This window comes from Triticum aestivum, chromosome 7B, assembly GCF_018294505.1.
Source record: "Triticum aestivum cultivar Chinese Spring chromosome 7B, IWGSC CS RefSeq v2.1, whole genome shotgun sequence".
Taxonomy (NCBI): Eukaryota; Viridiplantae; Streptophyta; class Magnoliopsida; order Poales; family Poaceae; genus Triticum; species Triticum aestivum.
The window spans coordinates 257,113,047-257,129,265 of NC_057813.1; the positions used below are offsets into that span (position 1 = coordinate 257,113,047).

Here is a 16,219-nt window from a genome sequence, read left to right on the forward strand (position 1 = left end):
GACCTGCTGGCTGGAGTTTCCCCCGTCAGGCACCCATCTGGTTCAAGGCGTCAGCTTTTCTCCATAGCTTAATAAATAGTAACATCTAACTGAGCCGGTTAGTTAGATGCGTACACTTGGTGTAGTAGGATCTTTATTTAGTTTGATGCATACACTTGTTCTTTTTTGGTAGCCCTTTTATAATGATGGCTGATGTTTGGTTTGGAAGAGAGAGCTACGTCTTCACTCTTCTGGCCTGCTTACTGCTTCTGTTGCACCCCCAACCTTGGTAGCTGATGCTGCTGTTTTCAATGTACAATTAGTAGTATATTTCGTCTGTTGGTTGAATAAATGTGTTGTTTTGGAAGTCGTTGCACGGTTCGATCCTTTAGTGCCCCGTACCGTACGTATCTCATATTATTTTTCGTATGGAACACATTTTCCACTTGTTGATAACATGCAGCTCACTGATGAAGGCCCAATAGAGAAGCCCATAATTAACTGGAAGGGAGGCTCTCACATGAATCCGGCCCAGGTACATGCTCATGGTCCCCTAAACATAAATAAGTAAATAAATAAATAAAGCTAAATGCTCATGCACCAGTTCTTTAGGAAAATAGGTAGCCCAGTATTTCTTTTTTGAAGAATACCCAAGCTAGGCCTATTTGTTTTCTCCGAATTACTGGGCTGCAAATCTTTCAAGACGAGGAGGGATGCATTCCGTCCTGGCCAAAGAGTATGGTCAATGTCTATTAAAAGTAATATCAAAAGGGGTTGAAAATTCCAAAAAAATTATAGCAAATGGGATATTACTTTTTTTGAATTTTGTTCTTCACTGATATCTTATACGTATTTCATTGGATTTAACATGACACAGTACTAACTTATTTTTAAATTTATTTTAGTATGGCTATTAATTTTTGGATTAAGAATATTTCGTTCCCCGGTAAAAATTTGCGAATTTTCAAAATTTACCACATATTTAGTTGATTTTTTTACCCTGGTACTGACCAGAAAATGGCCGGCAATTCTAAAAATGAAAAATGGGATGCAATAATTCCATATGAATTAGAAAATGAGTAAAAATTATAAAAATAATAGCAAATGGGCTGTACACGCCATAGATTTCGAGGCTGACTTGTTTACGCAAGGCTTTGTCAATGAACACACGATTCTAGCAGCAGTGACTGTTGGATGTCCATCCAACGGCCGACGTGCTTCTTCAATCTCTGATCTTCCTGCTCCAGCCGCCTAAACTAGCGTCGGCGGGACTGCCTGCTCCCTCCTCTTGTGGCCCGCTGTGATGCCGTGCAGGCTTCCCGACCCACCCTACTCCCTCCGCTGGCCTGGCCGCACGCAATTAACTGCCTCCTTATTACGCGAAAAAAATGATTCCTTCCACTGACATCTGGGGCGCACCGGTTGGGAGGCTGACCTGTGGGCCTACTACGTTGACGCGTACGCAGGGCTTGTCAACTTAGTCAACAAAGGATTCTAGCAGCAGTAACCGTTGGATTTGAATCGAACGGTCCTACTGCTTCTTCAATCGCTGTTCTTCTTGCACCAGCCGCCCAAACTAGCGCCGGGGAGACCGCCTGCTCCTGCCTCCAGTGGCCGGCTGTCCTGCCGTTGAGGCCTCATTGCCCCCTACTACTCCACTGCTAGCCAGGCCCTGCGGCGACGGCAGCCTCACATCGCAGCCAAACCAGTGAACCCTTGTACTCCTCTACGCATGGGCATTCACTGCCACGTCTTTCCCGGCTCCGCGTCGTCCCCTTCCTAGGCCTCGCCGCTGTCCACCGCCTTGGTGCTCTCGGCGCGGCATGGTCAATGTGGTCAACGACATTCCATTGGAAGAGTACTGTACGTCGAGAGGCTGACAGCTGGGTCCACGGCCACAGCCCAGTTTTTTTGTGATTTGCCAAGTAAGTCGCTTTGTCAGGCCTGTTGAACTACAAATCTTTCAAGACGAGGAGAGCTTTCATTCGGCTGGCCGAGAAAATGGCCCATTAGTAATGAGAAATGGGTTGTGCATTTTTAAAACACATCAAACCGGCAATTAGTTTCAAATATCTTTTTTTCATTTCGAGATTTTAAATTACATTAATTTTTATGCGTGGAGAATTTGTTGGATTTTATATTGATATACATTTATTTTTAAAATCAGTTTGAATGTGAGTCGAAATTTCGGGATTAAAAACAGTTTGGACCGCACCGAAATATGCAAAATTTCGTATAATTTTTTAACCGTGGCCACAATATGGGCTGTAATGCTAACAAAAAGAATATGGGCTCCAAAAAAACCTTAAGAATTAGCAAATGCGCTGTGATGCTAACAAAAAGAATATGGGCTCCAAAAAAACCGTTAAGAATTAGCAAATGGGCTGTAAATGATTAGAAATAATGGTAGATGGGTTGTATGTTGTTTTCCACAGATTTGAGGCTTTCCTAAAAAAAAGTTGACGCACAAGCAATGACTGTTGGATGTCCATCCAATGGCCGTCGTGCTTCTTCAATCTCTGCTCTTCCTGCTCCAGCTGCTCAAACAAGTGCCGGCAGGACTGCCTGCTCCCTCCTCCCCACGGCCGGCTATGCTGCCGCGCAGGCCTCACCACCCCACCGTACTCCCATCCCTAGCCTAGCCATCCCTCTACTCACTCACACCTGCTGTTATTCTCCGGCGACGGCAGACAAACCAGTAAACCCTCGTACAGTCGTACTCCCCTCCGTGTGGGAAACAACTGTCGAGTCTTCCCTGCCTCCGTGTCGTTCCCTTACTAGGCCTCGCCGTCGTACACTGCCCTGGTGCTCTCGGCGCGGCCTGGTCAACGTGGTCAACGACCGACATGCATCTGAAGTGGACTATACGTGGAGAGGCCAACAGCTGGGTCCACGGTCGCACGCAAGAAAATGCCTCCTTATTATGCGTAAAATAATGATTCCTCCAGCTGACATCAGGGACCCACCGAAAGGGCCTCTGTATTTTGCAAAAAAACGTTACCGCCGCTGACAGCTCGGACCCATCAGCTATATCTTCGCACGCAACGAAGTGCCTTCTTATTATGCACAAAAAAATGAATACTCCCCATGTTAGCTGGTACCCAGTATAGTGGCATGCTGACTTGTGGGCCTACTAAGTTGACGGGGACGGAGGGCTTTGTCAACTTAGTCAATATGCACGATTCTAGCTCCAGTGACCGTACGATGTCCATCCAACGGCCGTAGTGCTTCTTAAACCTCTGGTCTTCTTGCTCCAGCCGCCCAAACCAGCGCCAGTCGTGCCTCGTGCTCCTGCCTCCCGTGGCTGGCTGCGATGCGGCGGAGGCCTCACCGCCCCCTACTACTCCCACCGCTGGCCAGGCCATCCCTCTACTCACGCACACCCCCTGTTATTCTGCTGCGACGGCAGCTTCACACCGCAGCGAACCAGTGAACCCTCGTACTCCTCTACGCGTGGGCATCCACTGCCGCGTCTTCCCCGGCTCCGCGTCGTCCCTTTCCTAGGCCTCTCCGTCGTCCATCGCCTTGGTGCTCTCGGCGCGGCATGGTCAACATGGTCAAGGAACGACTTCCATCGGACATGGACTGTACGTGGAGAGGCTGACAGCTGGGTCCATGGCCGCAGCAAGGAAGTGCCTCCTTCTTACGTGCAAAATAATTACTTCTCCACCTGACAGCGGGGACCCACCGGATGGGCCGCAGCAAGGAAGTGCGTCCGGGCAAAAAAAACGATTCGCCCCCCTGACTACTGGGACCCACCAGCTACATCTTCGCACGCAAGGAGGTGCCTGACAGTCGGGACCCACCTGGTCGAAGCGTACGTAGCGTTGTCATTCTGGTCGCGAACGTGTACGTATATATATACTGGTGGATGTAGAGGCGCGCACGTGTTGTAGTAGAGGCGCACACGTAGCATGTACACATACGTACAGCGGCGAGGGTGCAAGAAAGAAAATACGGCCACGTACGTACATACGGGTAGGATCTCGAACGCCTACTCGCGCATACATACATGGCTGGGTCAGAACGGAGAAGCAACATCGTTGTCGTGTTCATGGGGAGGCAACGGAATGCATCGTGTTCATGGGGAGGCAACGGAATGCGTCGTGTTCATCGGGAGGCAACGGAATGCGTGGGAGCCAACCGGCTGGGTCGGAACGGAATGTGTGGTCGTGTTCATCGGGAGGGCTTGGATGGAACAGGTGATGGAAACGAGGCCTGGCGTACCGCACAACGGAGGAAACGGCCTTGTGTTCGACCGGCCACATTCGAAACGGGATCTTGTTCATCGGGAGGGGTCTGGCGTACCGCAAAATGGAGGAAACGGAACTCTTACGGTCGAAATGGGGGTCCTGTTGATCGGGAGGGGTGTGGCATACCGCAAAACGGAGGAAACAGACCTCCTACGGTCGAAACGGGGGTTCTGTTGATCGGGAGGGGTGTGGCGTACCGCAAAACGGACGAAACGGACTTGTGTGGGAGCGCTACGGTCAAAATGGGGGTCCTGTTCATCGGGAGGGGTGTGGCGTACCGCAAAACGGGACTCCACGGGATACTGTTCATCTCCACCGTCGACCTCCTCCAGCCTCCACGGGCTCCTGTTCATCCAGCCTCCACCGCGCGCTACTCCACCGGCTACTGTTCAACCACCCTTCTACGGGCACCCCTCCACCATCTACTGTTCATCCAGCCCTTCATACCACGGGGTCCTGTTCAACCACCCTTCCACGGCCACCCCTCCACCGTCTACTGTTCAGCCAGCCCTCCACACCACGGGTTCCTGTTCATCCAGAGGCAACGCCACCGCTCACTGTTCATCCACCCCCCTGCAAGCTCACTGTTCATCCCAGAGGCAGCATCGATCGGCTTCAGTTAGCAGCAGTAGTGAAGGAATCGCTCCATCGAGTTCGGTTAACAGCCATCGATCGATCGCTCGGGTTCAGTAACGCGTAGCCTGCAGTGCGAGCCCTTGGGTTCAGTTACCCAACGCCTCGCTCGGGTTCAGTTAGAGCCAACGCCTCGCACACACGCGCGTACGTACGAGAGAAACACGCATCACTTGGCCCCCGACCTCCCACCGTAACCGGCAACTCCCCGAAATTTTCCTCCCCCTCGCTTCTACCACGGTTTTTTCCGTCATGGACAGCCCAAAGAATGTCATGCAGCTGCGTCTCCGGCCCGCCCAGGACGAAAAGCCCATTTTCTGTCATGATTTTTTGTCATGAAAGTAGGAGCCCACCACATCTACGATGATACCGGGTTTCGTCACAATTATCATCATAGAAGTGTCATATGTATGATAGAAATTTTTTTCGTTCGGCCCAAAATGTCACGGATGTGTCTTTTTTTGTAGTGTCATTAGCTACATTGCTTGCAAGGCTTATAATGATGTGCATTGCCGAGAGGGGCCAGAGATACCTCTCCGATAATCGGAGTGACAAAACCTGATCTCGAAATAAGCCAACTCAACATGTACCTTTGGAGACACCTGTAGAGCTCCTTTATAATCAGACAGTTACGTTGTGACATTTGGTAGCACACAAAGTGTTCCTCCGGTAAACGGGAGTTGCATAATCTCATAGTTGTAGGAATTTGTATAAGTCATGAAGAAAGCAATAGCAACATACTAAACGATTAAGTGCTAAGCTAACGGAATGGGTCAAGTCAATCACATCATTCTCCTAATGATGTGATCCCATTAATCAAATGACAACACATGTCTATGGTTAGGAAACATAACCATCTTTGATTAATGAGCTAGTCAAGTAGAGGCATACTAGTGACATTAAGTTTGTCTATGTATTCACTAATTTCCGATTAATACAATTCTAGCATGAATAATAAACATTTATCATGATATGAGGAAATAAATAATAACTTTATTATTGTCTCTAGGGCATATTTCCTTCATGAAGAAGGAGCACGAGGCCATGGCCGCCGACGAGGAGACCAGCCTCAAATGGGCATGGGAGGACTACGCCCGGCAGGAGATGGAGCGCCAGCGCTGCGCCCTCGAGGAGATTCGCCGCCCGGCGCCTCGGCCGCGAGGAGGGCATCGTTGTCATCCTCAACGACAGCAATGAGGAGGCCCCGGGCCGTCCAACCCCGTCCGCCACGGCGGCGGCGACGATGATGACTACACCAACTTCTACATGTTCCTCGGCATGTAGAATGCTCAAGGCGGCGCGGCGGTAGAGGCAGCGTAGTAGTAGTAGTAGTAGTAGTGGTGGTGGTAGTAGTAGTAGTACTACTAGTTTTTTAGTTTGTTTTTTATATTATGTTTCCAATTTGTACAAATATCAATGAAAACGCCTAGTTTGGCCGAATTTGTGTCGTGTTTGGCCGAATTTTGGTCGAGTTTGGTTTTATAAAACGTCGTCTGGGCGACCTTGGGGCGGCGGTTAGGAAAGTGACCGCCCCCACGCTGATTTTATCGCCGGTTGGCTTCTAGGTGGCGCAATTTCAAGCCCCTGGGGGCCGAACGGCTGGAGATGCTCTTATCCCCAGCACCACCCATCCACACATATCTTATCATCGCGCTCGTGACTCGCCTGCCTCCAGCTCCTCCCATCTCGCTTGCACCGCTGTATCCTAGCTCCGGCGAGCCCACCACCCCCGAAGAATCCCCTTCGCTACTCTCTCTCCCTCCCGACGAGCCTATTCCCTCTTTTTTCCTCGCAGCTCCATGAGTCAGCCTCCACTTCCTCCTCCCCGATGAAACATCTCGCCCAGGGGACGACTATGGACGGCGGAGAGTGGAGCAGCTCCACCGCCCACGCCGAGAGTTGCAACCAGCCACGCCTGGAGCTGCAACCGGAGGACGGAGGAGCTGCAACTGGCGGCCCGGGGAGCTACATGTGGTGGACGAAGGAGCTACAGCGGGCAGGCGATGGCGGGCGACTACGCGACGATAAGTGCTACAACCGCGGTTGCGAGATGTTGGAACCAACAATCAATTGTGCTACGACCGACAGTTTGGTTTGATGGAACCAACAACCAAATTTTCATTTTTGCTACCACCATATTTTAGTTTTGCTGGAACCATCATCATTATTTGTTACCATTGGATTTGTTGGAAGTTGGAACCACAATAATGTTTGTAATTTTTGCTTCTGCCGGTGTTCTGTTTTGCTGGAACCAGGTTCATTTTTGTTACCACTAGAGTTTTTGGTTTGCTGAAACAGAAGTCAATTCTTGCAATTTTTGCTACCACCAATTTATAATTTGCTGGAACCAGCTTTATCTTTTGCTGGCACCGGCAATCGTAGAAGTTATATCCGATAAGATTTTTTGCTACAAGGTCGGGAGTTGTTGGCAATGGCGGAGCTGCCACTGTCAATGGATGGGGCCGCAAGCAGCCATGGCCGACCTCGGACCCGTCGATGGCGGGTGTTGCACCGGGTCAAGCGACATGGGAGACTGATGGCGGGGGCAGCGGTGTTCGGGATCCGACGAGCTGGAGCGGCGGGTCTATGCTTTTCCCCTTTTTTCCCGTGCGAGTGGGGGAGAGGATGTAGGGTGACGGAGAGCCAGAGGAAAGGGAACTATGTGATCGAACGAGTCTGTACGATGTGATCGAACGGCGCGCGGGCGTCTAGTACTCACCAAAAGAAAAGAGAAGGCCAAACCAAACCACACCAGACTATAAGCAAACCAGGCACCACTCTCAAGTCTCGGTCACAGGGATCTCCCTGCAACCTTTTCCTTTTCCGTCTTCATACCACGGCGCAAGGATCTTGCGGTGCTGCGTGTTGTGGACAAGAAAACACAAACGGGGCAAGAGGGACTGCCCACGGGACCAGTTTTGGTTATAGCTCGCCTAACACGCACAAGATTTAATTAGTCAGATTTGGTTGGCCACCAAGAAACAGGCAGAGGCGCTAGAAGCTGTCCGGGATCCTGGGCGATGCACCATCACCACCACCACCCCACTGCCGTATCCTGGAGCTCGCCTCCCTTGCCTGCACATTCCAAGATACTGCAGTATCAGGACTCGTCTCGTTTTGCCCGAGGCTGAAACCCAACAGTCAAACCAGGATCGCTCACCTCCTTGTTCCAGTTGGTGCGCATCGTGATCGCGATCAGGATCACGGTCTGCAGGCCCACCCCGGTGAGCATGCCGCCCCACATCCCCTGTTGCATTTCATCCAAAGCCAAACAACCACGGTCGGTTTTAAGCTCGGCAGCCAAACGAACAAAGACATGCATGCACGCAGGAGCGCGTACCTGAATCCCGCGGCGCAGCGGGAAGGCGATCATGTACCCGACCGGGATGCCGACCCCGTAGTAGCACCCGAGGTTGATGTACGCCACCAGCCACTGCCACCCGGCCCCGACGGCCACGCCGGACAGCACGGGCTGGACGCTGTTGAGCAGGAGCGTGAAGGCGAAGACCACGCCCAGGCTGGCCACGGCGTGCACCACCTCGGGCTCTCCGTGAAGGGCGCGCCGTAGACGTCCCGGAGGAGCAGCACGGCCACGAAGAAGGCCACTCCGATGGCCACGGACGACATGAGCACCACCGCGATCGCGAACCTCGCCGCCCGCGGCCGCCCCGCGCCCAGCTCGTTCGACACCCTCACGCTGCTCCAACCATTGGATTAATGCGCACGCACAAATATGTTTTGATGCAGATTGGTTGATTGATTGAGATTACCTGATGGCTGCATTGAATCCGAAGAACACCATGATCTGCCACCCGAACAGGTTGGTGCTGCACGCGGCAGCCAATGTGCCACATCCAGAAATCACAACATGTCAGTGCCACTATATAGTATACTAGCTAGTACTACGTATTTACTAAAGCCAGCTACCGTTTTGCTCAGCTTGGCAGGTGGCAATTATAACAGCTAGCTCACCAGATGGAGACTGCGGCGACGGCAACCTGAGCGTTGGGAAGATTGCCCACGATCACAATAAGGAACATGTAGAACCAGAACTCCAAGCTACCATTCCATGGCGATAGAGATATCATCATCGCAGATTCCATGGCGAAAGAGCGGGAATATAGGTGATTAATTACAACAGTTCATGGCAGTTCATTGGACCATAAGTAGGTGGTACGTATGTACAACCACCAAGCTGTACGAAATGTACGTACCAGATCATGATTGCTGAGCCGATGGAGAGGCGGGCGAAGCTGAAGAGCTCGGTGAAGGCGAGGGAGTCGAACTGGAAGCCGTTCCAGGCGCCGGGGCAGTAACCCATGACGATGTAGGCGAGCTGGCCGAGCACGACGAACCACCACGACGCGTTAAGCGCGACGGCGAGGCCAACGAGGTCCATCCGCATGGGCACCACGAGGAACCAGGTGAGCGCGACGTGGAACACCAGCGCCGCCGCGGACACCGCCGCCATGGCCACCAGCTTGCTCTGCGCCTGCAGGAACTTCTGGATGGGGAAGTTGAGCGCGTAGGCGAAGAGCTGCGGGATCATGTAGAGCGAGAACCGCCCGGCCATGACGGCGATCTGGTCGTCCTGGTGGAAGAACCTCAGGATCGGGGTGGCGAAGAGGTAGAGCGGGAGCATGCAGACGGCCGTGGCGGTGAGCAGCAGCCAGGAGCGCTGCAGGTAGACGCCGAGCATGGGGAGCTTCTTGGCGCCGTAGGCCTGCCCGCACAGCGTCTCCAGCGCGCTCCCCATGCCGTACATGATCCCGAAGGCGAGGCCGGCGACGACGGAGTTCTCGGTGGAGACGGCGTCCAGCTCGAGCGTGGTGAGGTGGCCGGCGGCGACCTGCGTGATGGCGCCCAGCGAGTACTGCGCCAGCGACGTGAAGATGGCCGGCCCGGCCAGGTGCCACAGCCGCCGGTTCTCCTCCGCCGCGCACCGTAGGAACGCCGACACGCTGTGGATCTCCTCCAGGTCATCCTTGTCGCCGCTGCCCGCCCTCGCTAGCAGCGCCTCCGTCAGCGGCTCGTCACCACCGCCAGCACAAGAAGCCATGGATTGGACAGGTCTCTCCTGTCCTGTATCCCAAGACAGTCAACACTGGACTGGACCGGTGCGGTATCGATACCACGAATGCAATGCGGCAGCTGCCAGTCAACTGCCCGATCGAGCATCAGACGATACTTGGTGCTTCCGCTTCCTATGGTGATGGTACTATCCTTGCGAGTTAACCGGCGCGCTCTCTGGGCTATATAGGCGAAAACCGAGGTGGCGAACAAGATGAGCCACGCCGTCTCGACAACACAAATCTCATGTCCAACTTATGTTTATTCGATAACTCCACAGAGCGCGTGTCCACTAATCAATCCAGTCCACTGCTATGCAAATACTGCTAGTATAGGAGTAGTATAGATTACTAGTAGTAGATCCCATCGCTTTCGCTTTCGATCGGATCGCTCGCAGTCGCCATCCGGGTTTTATAGGAGACAAACGCTGGACGGCTTAGCGTACAGCGCGGGCTGCACGCATGTAGTCACTCTTATCTACTCCATGATTAAATAAATATAAAAACTTTTAAAATACTAAAGTAGTGATCTAAAATAAAAGCTTTAAAAATACCAAAATAGTGATGTAAAAGCTCTTATATTAGTTTATGGAGGGAGTACTTGTTTACAAAACAACACATGCAATTTGCTGCCAGTGAAAATATAAAACCATTAACCAAGAAAAACACAAGTAATACAGAACATTAATGGACTGCCTACTGCGTAAAAAACACAGAAACAACTTTTTTTTTGAAAAGCAGGAATACCTCCGGCTTCTACGTCTAGACGATACATACAACCACTTTATTAATTATTCACAGAAGACCTTACAAAAAAATACAATAGTAAATCTGAAGCCACCATCTAGGCAACATCTGTCGCTACTTCTATCCAGGGCCGTCTCCAGAAATTTTGGACCCCGGTGCGGAAAAAATATATGCTAAAATTGGGGCCTCGGTGCGAAAAAAATATATGCCACAGTTTGGCTATCAATTTGTGTAATGTGCGCATATCACCCAAGAATTGGTCACTTTGTTGACCACCCGATCGCATGGTGTGAATCGCATCGCGCGGAGTGTACTCCAGGTTACACACTTGCGTATATGATCATCAAAAATATAAATAAGGTCTTGAAGATAAATAGATCAGAAGCTTTCTCGTAATATATATATATATATATATATATATATATATATATATATATATGAATAGGGACATTTTATTTAAAAAACTCCCTTTGAAATTTATTTCACATTATTATGTGTGTATTTATTTTTAGGGAATTCTAAAATATTAAGCCTTTTTTTATTTCCAGCTCGTTGATTCCCTTCGATAGGTTGTTACCACTCAAAGTCTATGGTAAAAAAAAATTTGGACCTGCGAATGGAGCGATCACCATGATGATTTTCTTTCCTGCCTAAGGCTAGTCATAGTGGAAGTAACTTAGCTAGTAACATAGCGCACTTCAAGAAATTTTTGCTCATGTGGCAAGTATTTAATGTGAGGTGGTAACATAATATGTTACTGTAACATAGCGCTTCCCAAGAAAAGATAAGTCTACAAGCTAATAAATGAAACCATCTATAATAGTAATATCATAGTTACTTTGCGTTATGAAGGTAGTAGCTTAGACTAATGTCATGCATATGACATTAGTCTAAGTTACTCCCCACTATGACCAGCCTAATCCTCATGCATGCAGTTATCGCGCTAGAAGATCTAGAAATAAATGGTGCATGCAGTAAAGAGTCCCCATGATATGGAAAGGAATCAGGCGCATGCGAGGGGAGATAATCAAGGTAAGAAATCCCGTGCATGCAGGGATGCATAGAGAAGGGATGAGATCATGCTTGACATGCAATATACTTAGCGTGAGATTAATGATTTTGGGGCCCCACTTTTTTAGGGGGGCATGTGCGGTCACCCACCTTGGCCACCCTTATGGACGGCCCTGCTTCTATCCAGTTGAAGGGATGATGACAGTCCAGGCCTAATACCACAGATCTTGCAGTCAAGCCTAACATTTAAGACCAGAGGCCCCAATCAAGCCACTTGCCGGGTATGGGGCACACACCGATCCGGCGCGCTCTCAGAGGCCGCCGCCGTCAACTACCACCACTCCATCAGAGCTGTACTAACGCATCAACCTTGCCTGGTCTAGCTGTCGTCGATGCCACCACGACGCCCAACGGCACCACCTCCCTGCGCGCGAACTGCTGAACACGTCACGGTCGCCACCGGTACACCTCAGCACCATCAGGCCAAGTACCACCAGCCGACAGAGCTTGAAGTCTCTGGAAAACCTGTCGTGGGTAGCACCTACCGACCATGCATGACAAAGCGTAGCACCTGTCGACCGGGCATGACTTGACATCTCCACCGAAGCTTCGCGCAAGACAAAGCCGCTCCACCTCCTACCTCAGCGCTGCTCCACAAACGATGCTCCCAAGAGAGAAACGACACCGCAGTGTCGCCATCCTCTGATCTGAAAGACCCGATCCTAGGGTTTCCCTAGAGCAATACGAGTGGGTCGACAGTAGTCACATAAGGATGCCTTCATCAAGATAACGACACAGAACACCGCCATCGCCCACCGTCGGCTTGGTTTTCACCGGCCACTATGTCTCCCCGACTCGCAATCGGTACTAGATGATGGATTCGGAGATCTGAACACCCAGTCTCAGGCTGACCATCTCTGACGGTAGAGATGACCACCACCGCCGGATGCACCGGTCAGAACAGATTCGACCAAAAGTGCTGCCGACGAGATCACCAGGCCCTCCACACCGCCGCCGCCGATCTGAAGGTGGATTGCACGCCACCGCAGCCTAGCAGGCCACCACGCCGACCACAGCCGTCGCCGCGCCCGAAATCTATGACTGGCCGCCCGCTGCGCCTAGCCGCCGTCGTCCGAGGACGGGCCGGCCACCCGCCGCTTGCCGCAGCCATCCACTGCGCTGGAGAAACCGAATCGGCTGCGCCACCATACGCCTAGGGGTCCCACACCATCCCGAAGACACGGGAGAGAGGAAATCCCCCGCCACCGCCGTCAGCCCCCGGGCTTAGCCCGGCGGCGCCCCCCGGCGGCGGCGGAGGGAGATGAGGAGGGAGTGCGCGGCGGCGGCGGCTAGGTTTTTGGGCTCCGGTCGAGTCGCCCTAGGGGGGGTGACGCGGGGCCTGGGCCTGGAGATACGCGAGGGAGTGCTGGTAGATGGCCACCGGCCATTTTTTACCGTTACAATTTGGATCGGAGCCACACAGAAACAACTAAGGTACATGATCTGAAGTTCTGAGCTGGCTACTAAAGCATCAAGGATTCAAGGACCCTGTCTTGTGTCAGGACTTCACCCACGACCTCATAATGAAAGGACACGAACCGAATAACGCAATGTTTGTACCCACGTCTGCCCATGTCTATGTGACTACTATGCGTTTACTCAATTGATACGATTAAGATCTCAGTTGCTAAGAGGTGTTCAAGTGCTTTGTATAGCGGTGCCCGGCTGTCCATGTCTATGACTGCTATGCGTTTACTCAAATGATACGATCAAGATCTCTGTTGCTAACCTCGTGCTTAGCTTACCTTAGCTCCTACCTCCTCTTTAGCTGTTTTGAGCTTCTCTTGTATAGCTGGAATCCCCAGCTAGCAGAGATAGTGTGCGCGTTACCTTTCTATGTTTTTCGGTTGTCAATTTATTTATAAAGCGGCACACAAGCTTTTTTGGGTATAGCGGGGTCGATCCATTGTCAAACTTACATGAAGTAACTTTTTTTTTTCAATTTAACTATACACAAGTCCCGTGAATATTAATTTTGGGTCAGTCGATTTTTTGGACAATGATTTTTGCTTTGAGATTCGTACTGTTCTGTGAGCTGGCTTAGGTTTTGTGTTTTGACTGACCACGTATTTGGGTCGGTCAACTTTCTACTGGGCTGAGGCTCACCTATGCTGCCCAGCCTTCCTCTCTACCCTTTTGTTTTTTCTTTAAAAGAAAGCTCTTTTATGTGTTTCTCCTCTTGTTTTTTGTTATTCTTTATTAGTTGGATTTTTATTCTTTTCTTTGGTAGGTGTTTTTGGGTGTTGGGTGAGTATAAATATATACATACAAATACTATACAATGTGTCTGAATATTACACTATCATATGATTGTTGTTTGTATACCACAAAAGTGTAATTTTAGTGCAAGTTTTTTTTTCACATTTTTATTATATTTATTTTTAAAGAGCAATAGCAATGCCACTAATTCGTTGTTCTTTTATGAAAATTTCAGCATTATAAGTGCAATTTTCTTGTATATTGTGTGCATTTTTTTATTTTTTGTTGTAGATTTTTTTCGTTTTTCTTTTTCTTAATGGATAATACCAATGTCATCAATTCATTCTTTCTTAGAAACCCTTATTGCTTTGATTTTGTTTTAGTTTGATTTCATATTCTTTCTTCTTAAAGGGTAATACCAAGCTACTAATTCATTCTTTCCTAGAAAACTTCATTATTGATTCTATTTCAGTTCTCATTTCTTTTTGTTTTTCGTAAAGGGTAATACCATGCCAGTAATTCGTTCTTCCTTACAAAACTTTATTATTTTGATTTTATTTTAGTTTTTGTTTCAATTTATGTATTCTTTAATGGTAATATGAATGCCACTAATTCATTCGTTGTTAGGAAACTTCCTTTTTTATGAAAATTTCACTATTATGTGTTTTCTTTTGCATATTATAGAAAAGTGTAATTTACGTATAAATTGTGTGCAAATTTTGTCATTGTTTATTTTTTATTTTAATTTTCTTAAAGGTTTATATGAATGTCACTAATTCAATCCTTCATAGAAAACTTCTATTATTTTAAAAACAATAAATCATATGAAGCATTTGACAAAATGATGTATAAAAAATATAAACTATTGAATTGAAGTAAACCGGGTGCCATTTTAAGCAAAAGTGTGTAACACGATCTACATATATTTGCTCTAAGCGTCCAATGTATATACCATTTATGCCCACACAAAAATTAGTGAAACAATGAGCAGATTAGTGCATAAATTGTAGCTTTGGACCACATTCATGACGATGATGTGGCATGGTAACATGAAGAGGAAAAGTAAGTACTTGTGACCACGTGCATGACTTGATGATGTGGCATGGTTGCATGAGGAGGAAAAATAGGTAGTGGGTTGCAACTGTTTAAGAATAGAAGATTTAATTGCACGACCCATGTATATCCACATATTATCTGAGGTATATGTAGTTGATATTATTTTGCTCTAAGCGACCTATGAAAAGAAGATTGTATGTTGTTGATATTATTTTGCTTAAAGACTATTTTTCATAGAATGACGTGTAGGCTTAAAATTAAAATGTAAGAAGTGTCATGTGACAAAACCTCAAAATTGCAGATACATAGACATGTATATAAAAATTGGTACTAACAAAATTAGGTATCTTTTGGTCGTGATCTAGCAATAAGTAAAATATTGATACGAGTTTCTAGGTTTGAATTTATATGTAATGAGGATATATTAAAAGAACATGTCAAGTAAGTAAAATTTTGGAAAATGATGAAATAAACAAAGGCGAATGAGAGACTGTTGGATCGACATTTTGTTCAGTCAATGAGCGACCCTACATATAAAGAACTAAGAACTAACAATTAAGTCAGAAATCAAACACTTTGTTGAAACTTACCGTTCTTTCTTCTTTCTTTGCAGCATGTCTCGAAAAGAGAGAGAAACACTTATTGTTCAGAATGTTGTTCTCGTGGCACAATCCTCTGCGGTCATTGTAAACAGCGCAGTACAAAAATCCCAACAGATAATTTAGAAAAAACTTTAGTTTGAGCGAGTTTGGACGAGATTAAGAAATCATTTACCTCCACATGAACTGCACTGGGATCAACTGTGGTTTTTTCGGTGGCTCGTCTTGCCGGGGTAACATCGAATGCAACCACACGATCATGGTGTGTTCCTGATCCGCAAGTCTCATCGTCGACATCCGGCAAGCGTTTGCAACAAGACCGATAGAAGTCTTAACTGAGCAGATCTGGAGGATGTGGAAAGGGGAGCGAGAAAGAAGATGAGGCGTGTGTGGTCTACGCACCACAAATATTAATGTTTTACCTGAGTTGGCATCCAACTTGCTGCATGTGCGCAGTAATTAATTGGCAGCAAATGATCCAGCAGAATAGGCACAAGTTTCAATGGCCAAAACTGAATGTGCACACTAAGTTTCGTGACAAAAAGCGTCCATGTTGTAGTCTGAAATTTGGTAGAACAAGAGAACACACGTTAGCAATGAGCATGATCAAGAA

General features: G+C 48.6%; 1 pseudogene; it reads right to left on the reverse strand.

The window, feature by feature from the left end:
* Positions 1–7,551: 7,551 nt before the first annotated feature.
* LOC123158886 (protein DETOXIFICATION 33-like) lies at positions 7,552–10,294 on the reverse strand (annotated as a pseudogene).
* Positions 10,295–16,219: the final 5,925 nt, after the last annotated feature.